The 8,128-nt window shown below is 38.1% G+C and overlaps 1 pseudogene; it reads right to left on the reverse strand.

Moving 5' to 3' along the window:
- Positions 1-2,648: 2,648 nt before the first annotated feature.
- On the reverse strand, positions 2,649-3,115 carry LOC134391818 (large ribosomal subunit protein uL23-like; annotated as a pseudogene).
- Between the last annotated feature and the right edge of the window lie 5,013 nt (positions 3,116-8,128).

Here is an 8,128-nt window from a genome sequence, read left to right on the forward strand (position 1 = left end):
AGAAAGAGAAATATCACATGTTCTCACTTATTTGTGGGAGCTAAAAATAAATAAATACACAAAAAACCCGGGGGGGGGGGAGGGAAGAAGACACAACAATTACAATTCCTTAAAGTTGATATGACAAACAAACAGAAAGGACATTGTTGGGAGGAGGGGGGAGAAGAAGGGAGGTTCGGTAATTGGCCACAATAATTAACCACATTGTATATTGACAAAATAAAATAAAATAAAAATGTAAGAAAAACAACTAAAATATGACTTAGGCCAGAAAAACTACTAATTTTGCAGTGATTTTTTTCCTTTAAGTCAGAAATGTTGTTTTGCAAGTTTAATGCAATACACTTTCTTCAGCATAATGTGTCATTCCTAGAAAACGAGATAATTAAAAATAAAACATTAAAGATACTACTATTTTTAGCTTTTTATTGTACACATTTAGTTTGAGTCTTGGGCCTATTTACTTTTTTTCTGTTCCATCAAGCAAGTTATGTAGTTAAGGATATTACAGAGAACTTGTACAACAGAGAAACTGAAAGACAAGATGAAAGTGCCATGAAGAAAAACATATCAAAGAATATTTTTATTGACAACACATGAAATCTGAAAGTGAAAAGGCAAAGCTAATAATGAAATTAAGGCAATCAGTGAAACTTTTTAAATTTCTAGTCTTTTAAATAGGAAAGATCACTCTCTATCTAGGTGTTTATCTTGATAAATAGTTGATGTTGTAAATAGACTGTGAAATTAATTAATAGTCTATGATATATTCCTGCATATATAAAGCCATCTTTGTGTAAACAATAACTTGACATGTTATCCATATAATGTAGACCCACTGTATCATGTATTGGCAGCCATTTGACTATATGATTTGTTTTTTTAATTAATTAATATTATCTTTTAAAAAATATTCTATGATGTTGGGGAGCAGTCGCAGGGGAGGGGAAGAAAGGAAAGTGGAAGGAAATAGGGTGGGAGAAGGAGGATGGAAGAGGGACGGGGTTGAGGCCTGTGGCATCCCCTCATTCCTGCAGGGGAGACCAGGGGGCTTCCAGCGGTGGCTTGGTCATCACTGGGCTGAGTGCAGATGTCAGGGGGGTGTGGCTGAAGCCCTCGCCCCCCCACTGCCCCAGCTTGGGAGCCCAAGATACTTCCTGCAGCAGCTTGGTGGTCGATGCTGGGCTGGTTGTGGGTGTCAGGGGGCATGGCCAAGGCCCTCAGTCCCACACTGCCCAGCTCAGGGAAGGCACTTCCTGCGGGCTCAGTAGTCATCACTGGGCTGGTTGTGGTTGTCAGTGGGAGGTGCTGTGGCTGAGGCCCTCGGCCCACCTCCCTTGGGACTGGTACCCTAGGGGACTTCTGGTCCTTCTATATTTTAAAGGTGTTCTTTGGTGATGAGAGACTTTTACTAGTCAATATCAAACTTTGTCTCTGGTCTGTGGATATTTTGTTTTTTCTTTCAGTTCTGTGTTGGATTATTTGCTGTTCCTACCACTTAAACTCTGCACTGGAATTAATTTGTTGTCCTTTGCTTACTTCTAAAATGGGGGAACTTCCTGTGGGGACCAGTACTTGGGCTCTGTGGTTGAGCTAAATTGTTGCTTTGCTGCTGATTCCCTGGGGAAGGCTTTTTGTGCAGCTCAGGTTTTAATGGTTGACCTTTACAGGTGCTTCTGGGACTTGTGAGATCCAGTGCACCTGAGATGTGTAGAAACTCTGGTATGAGCCTGAGTCTTTTCAGCAAACTACATCCCCTGCAGTTCTATATTCCTGACCAGTCTCCACTGAGTGGTCTATGCTGATTGGGGTGCAGATCAGCTGTCCATGCTGTGTCCCAGTTTTCTTTTGATGGGCCTGTCTCTCCCACCACTTATGCTCCAACCACTTCCCATGGGAAGCCATATGCTTGTCGCTTGCGATGAATCACTGGCCTCTGAGCAGCTCCTTTTTTCAGTTGTTGTGGCCCCTCACTCCTGTGTGAATCCACAGGAACCCCATTACTAGTCTTGCTGGCCTGGGGGCCACTAAGGCCCTCTTCTCCCCTGCAGCCTCCAAGCAACTTCATCCAAAGGGCACAGCTGTAGCTTTTGCCAGCTCCTGCTCTGTGCACTCATCAGCTGCAGACTTAAAGCAGCCAGGGCTTGAAACGGTTGGAGCAGTTCTTTCCTTCTCTTTCATCGTGGCGTCTCCCGCCTTCATGCATCTGTAGGTCTCTCCTCCTCTTTCCCTGAGCTCTAGCAGCCCCAGCTTGGCTGTCATTGCTTTTTAATAGTTGTAAGCTGGTTGATTTGTGGGAGAGAGTGACACTGGGGACCGTCTATTCTGCCATCTTGACTGGAAGCTGATTGACTATATGATGTTAAAAGCTTTTTTCCAACTGATTAGGCTTCCATTATCCATTCCCTTGAAGAATTTAAAAGTGCTAAATTTCTCATGGAACAGCACAAGAAGTATTATTTTAGCAAGTTCTTCAATATCCATGTAGTCTTTATCTCTCAGTATCATATTTTAATTTTATCACTAGACTAATACTTTTGAGAGTTAAGTTCTAATCAATTTTCATGTTGACATACCCTGAAGGGCTTTTAAAAAATTTTTATGGTGAAAAGAATTGTATATTTGGAATTAACTATCTGTACTCAAGTTTAGACGATCCCAATTTTGTTGGCAACATCCAAAGCATCATAATCAGGAGCCAGTCGAACATATGCCTTCTTCTCTCCATCAGGCCTGATCAGGGTGTTGACCTTGGCCACATCAATGTCATAGAGCTTCTTCACAGCCTGTTTGATCTGGTGCTTATTGGCCTTGGCGTCCACAGTGAACACAAGTGTGTGGTCTTCTGTTTTCTTCATGGCAGACTCAGTGGTCAGGGGGAACTTGATGATGGCATAGGGGTCAGGTTGTTTCTCCTGGGGGTGCTCTTCCAAGGATATTTGGGCTACCTCTGGAGCCAAAGTGTCTTGGGCCACAGGAAGGTGGGTGATGTGTGGATCTTCTCTTTTTTTTGTGGCTTTGGGCACCTTTCAGCACTGCCTTCTTGGCCTTCAAAGCCTTTGCTTCGGCTTGCTTTGGCAGGGGCAGGAGCTTCCTTCTTCGCCTTCGTTGCCATCTTGTGAAAGGGGTCGAAGTGCTTATTTTATTCTTTCAATGAACACCAATAGTTTGACAGGTACTGTACAAGGTAAGTCCTTTGAATAAAGAACTGCTGACTAATTCACTGCCCCTTATTTCCAGGAGCTTACTTACTTGTTGAGCATATGCTATGTACTAAACAAATAGTTAATGAATGAATTTAGGTCATGAAAAAGCCCCCAGATATTTGGAAGTGAAGCAACACAGTTCAAAGTAGCCCAGGGCCAAAAATGAAATCACAAAGGAAATTAGAAAATATTTTGCATTTAGGAGTAATGAAAATACAATATATCCACATCTGTAGGATTCAACTAAAGCAGCTCCTAGAGAGGGAGAATTTCATCTTTAAACACTAATATTACAAAAGAAACAAAGTCTACAATCAAAGATCTCAGCTTCTACTTTTAGAATCAAGTAGAAGAAGAGCAATTAAACTCTAAATAAATACCATGAAAGACATAATAAAGAGTGGAAATCAATAAAATGGGAAATGGACAAGCAGCAGAGTAATAAATATAACCCAAAATGACATAGAAAACAGATACAACAACAAAAAAATCAATAAAATACTAGATAATTTGAAGGAGGGGGAGAATAAATAGTCTTTTAGGCAGATGGTTCTGGAACAACTTGATAGCATTATGAGAAAAATAAACTCCAACTGTTACCTTAACCATGCACAAAAATTAACTCAAAATGTATTACATATCTAAACGTAAAAGTTGAAACTTTAAAACTTCTAGAATAAAATATTGGGAAAAATTCTTTGTGGTCTTGGAGTAGGCAAAAATCTTCTAGATAGGACACAGAAAGCACTTATGAGAAAAGGAAAATATTAAAAAACTGGACTTAATCAAAATGAAGAACTTTTGCTCTTCCAAAGACACTTTATAAAATGAAAAGTTTTACCGTATACTAGTAGAAAATCTTTGCAATAATATATCTGATAAATATTTTGAATCCAGAACAAAAATCAACCCTTAGAACTTAATAAAAAAGACAAACAACCCAGATAAAAAAGTGAGCAAAAGACTTCACAGACATTATACAAAAGAAAAATATATGAATGTTATAAATGCATGAAAAGTAGCTTAATGTTATTAGTCATCAGGGAAATGTAAATTAAACCATAATGAGATACCACTACACACCTATTAAAATGGCTAAAATTGAAAAGTTTGACAATACCAAGTGTTAACAGGGATATGGAACAATTTAAATTCTCATAAACTACTAGTGGAAGTATAAATTGGTGCAAGCACTTTGGAAAACTGACAGTTTCTTAACCATACATTCATGATACAACTGAATAATTTCACTCCTAAGTATTTGCCCTAGAGGAATGAAGCCATGTCCATGCAAAGATTAATACCTGAATGTTCATAGCAGTTTGATTCATAACAGCCAAGAATTTGAAAAAAAAAATCCAAAAGTCCACCACCTACAGGTGAATAGATAAATTATGTTACATTATACAATAGAATCCTACTCAATAATAAAAAGGTTGTTTGTTACTGTTACTTGCAACAATCTGGGTGAATGTGAAAACAGTTACATCTGCTGAGGGTAAGAGGCCAGACATGAAAGTACATATTCTCTATATAAATTTTAGAATAGGCAAAGTTAATCTATGGTGTCAGAGGATCAATAGTTGCCTGGGGTCAGGTTCTTTGTTGTTGTTGTTTTTTGGATTGAATGCAAAGGGGCTCTTTTGGGGGTAAAGCAAAAATTCTATATTTTGATTTTGACTTATAACATGTATACATTTGTCAAAACTCATTAAACTGCATTTTATTGTATGCAAATTAGACCTCAATAAAGTTGATCTAAAGAATTGGATGATACTGTCTTCTGGTCTCTGAAACTTACATAAGATAGGGATTATCTTTCAAGGGTCACTGGCTTTGGGGAAGAAGTAGATTTTTGACTACCAATTCATTTTTTTGGTCATTAATTTATTTAGGTTTTCTATTTCCTCTTAATTTAAAGAGTGAATCAGTGATAAATCAGTAGTTTAGAATTCCAACTTAAGGTTCTTTACTTTTTATTAAGAATTATGAGATATTTGGTTAACAAGGGAAGAAGGATTTTGTTTTATTCTGTTTCTTTCTCCACTCACTTCAAATCCCAGTTAAAATTATTCTTAAGAGTTATCCTGAGATTCAAGCTGGGTTACATTCTCCTCTTCTGTGTTTCCATATCACTTGCAGCATTGTGCAATTTTCAAGTGATCTTGATACCATGCCAGACATTGCTTATTTAGATAAGGGTAAAAGTAAAATTTTTTTGATTGAAGAAGTTGATGCTTAGATAAGTTATAATTCTTGAAAATTTCTGGATATAGTTAGTCACATACCTCTATCTAAGTTATTTTCTTACGTTTTTTTTCTTGATTTTTACTGTTTAGTACGTCTTCATTTAGCCAATGCAGTAGTCGATTGAATTATTTTACCCCCAAACTCCTTGCAGCTTCAGTTGTGTCCCCCAAGTTTTATGTATTAGAAACTTAACCCCCACTGTGACTGTCAAGAGGGTGGGAAATACTATTATGATAATTGAAAGGTGGGGCCTTGAAGAGGTGATTGGATTGCAGGTCTGTGAAGTAGTGAATGGATTAAAAATGGTGGTCAGGGGTGTGGTTCTGAGGGCTTTAAAAGGAGAGGAGGTCTCTCTCTCTCTCTTTCTCTCTCTCTGCTCCCACCATCTCACAATGTGAGACCCCTGGGTCACTGTTGCCACCACCAGATGGACTTTGGACTTCCTGGCCTCAGAAACTGTAAGCAATAAATTTCATTTTCTTTATAATTTACCCAGTTCCAAGTGTTTTGTTATAAACAACATAAATGGACTAATACAGGCAGGGATCATAAACTCAACTCAGAAGCCAGGCATGTAATAAAGTAAGACAGACTAGGTATTAAACAAAGGGAATAGTAGGGACTGTGCCAAACTGGAGAATGCATCTCTCTAGCTAAAGGCATTAAAATAAAACTAAAAAATTAAAGCAACTCGCCTACCAAACAAACATGTCTGTATTCAACTGGTTGACCATCATTATGAATCCATTGACTAGTGACTTAAAATATATATATACTACTGTTTAAAGCAGTTAATTAGGAGACAACGAATACCTTGGGAAGCTATTTTATTTACTTTTATTTATTTATTATTTTTTAAATTATGAATATTCATGAGGTACGAATTACCAGAAACTGCTTTTATACCCCGTGTCCCCACCCAATAGTCCCCCAGCCACTGTCACCCCCCACTGTCCCTCCCACTCTGTTTTGCAGCCCTAGGAATGTTCCCTCCCTCTGTAAAACCACCACACTACTGTGGTCTTTCTTTCCTTCCTTCCTTTCTCTCTTAGCTCCCACATATGAGTGAGCACATGCGGTATTTATCCCTTTGTGTTTTGCTTATTTCACTCAAAATAAGTTTCTCAAGGTTCATCCATGTTGTTACAAATGGGAGTATTTCATTCTTTTTTATGGCAGAGTAGTATTCCACGGTGTGTGTGTGTGTGTGTGTGTGTGTGTGTGTGTGTGTGTGTGTGTGTGTGTGTGTGTACACACCACAGTTTCCTTTTCCAATCATCCATCGATGGACATTTAGGTTGGTTCCATATCTTGGCTATTGTAAATAGAGCTGCAATGAACATGGGAGTGCAGGTGTCCCTTTGACACGATGATTTCCATTCTTCTGGGTATATACCCAGAAGAGGGATTGCTGGATTGTATGGAAGATCAATCTGTAGTTGTCTGAGAAACCTCCATACTGTTTTCCATAGTGGTTGTACTAATTTACAGTCCCACCGACAGTGTAGGAGCATTCTCTTCTCTCCACACCCTCACCAGCATTTCTTATTCACCGTCGTTTTGATTATAGCCAGTCTAACTGGGATAAGGTGGTATCTCTACATAATTTTAATTTGCATTTCTGTGATGACTAGTGATGTTGAGCATTTTTTCATGTATCTGTTGGCCATTTGTATGTCTTCCTTTGAAAAATGTATATTTAGTTCCTTTGCCCATTTTTTAATCGGGTCATTTGTTTTTTTTACTGTATAATTGCTTAAGTTCTATGTATATTCTGGATTTTAATCCCTTGTTGGATGCATAGTTAGCAAAAATTCTCTCCCACTCTGTAGGTTGTCATTTCACTTTGTTGTTTGTTTCCTTTGCTGTGCAGAAGCTTTTTAGTTTGATATAGTCCCATTTGTTTATTTTTTCTTTTACTGCTTGTGCTTTTGGGCTCGTGTCATAAAGCCTGTGCCCAGACCTGATTGCTGAAGTGTTTCACCTGTATTTCCCCCTAGTAATTTTACAGTTTCAGGTCTTATACTTAAGTCCTTAATCCATTTTCAGTTGATTTTAGTGTATGGTGAGAGGTGCATATCTAGTTTCATTCTTCTGCATATGGATATCCAGTTTTACCAGCACCACTTGTTGAAGAGGCAGTCTTTTCCCCAATGTAGATTTTGGTTGCTTTTGTCCAATATCAGATGGCTGTAAGCCTGAGGGGTGATATCTGTATTCTCAATTCTACTCCACTGGTCTGAATGTCTATTTTTATACCAGTAAGATGCTGTCTTAGTTACAATAACTTTGTAGTATAATTTGAAGTCAGGTAGTGCTATGCCTCCAACGTTATTTTTTTTGCTCGGGATTGCTTTGGCTATTCGGGGTCTTTTGTTTTTCCATGTGAAACGTAAGATTGTTTTTACCATTTCTGTGAAGAATGTCATTGGTATTTTGATGGGGATTGCATTGAATCTGTAGATTGCTTTGGGTAGTATAGACATTTTCACAACGTTAATTCTTCCAATCCACGAGCATGGAATATCTTTTCATCTTTTTCTGTCTTCTTTAATTTCTTTCAGAAGTGGTTCTCATTATAGAGGTCTTTCACCTCCTTGGTTAAATTGATCACTAGGTTTCTTATTTTTTCATGGCTATTATAAATGAGCTTACTTTATTTCTCTTTCTGT

Source organism: Cynocephalus volans, chromosome 1 (genome assembly GCF_027409185.1).
Source record: "Cynocephalus volans isolate mCynVol1 chromosome 1, mCynVol1.pri, whole genome shotgun sequence".
NCBI classification, from domain to species: Eukaryota; Metazoa; Chordata; class Mammalia; order Dermoptera; family Cynocephalidae; genus Cynocephalus; species Cynocephalus volans.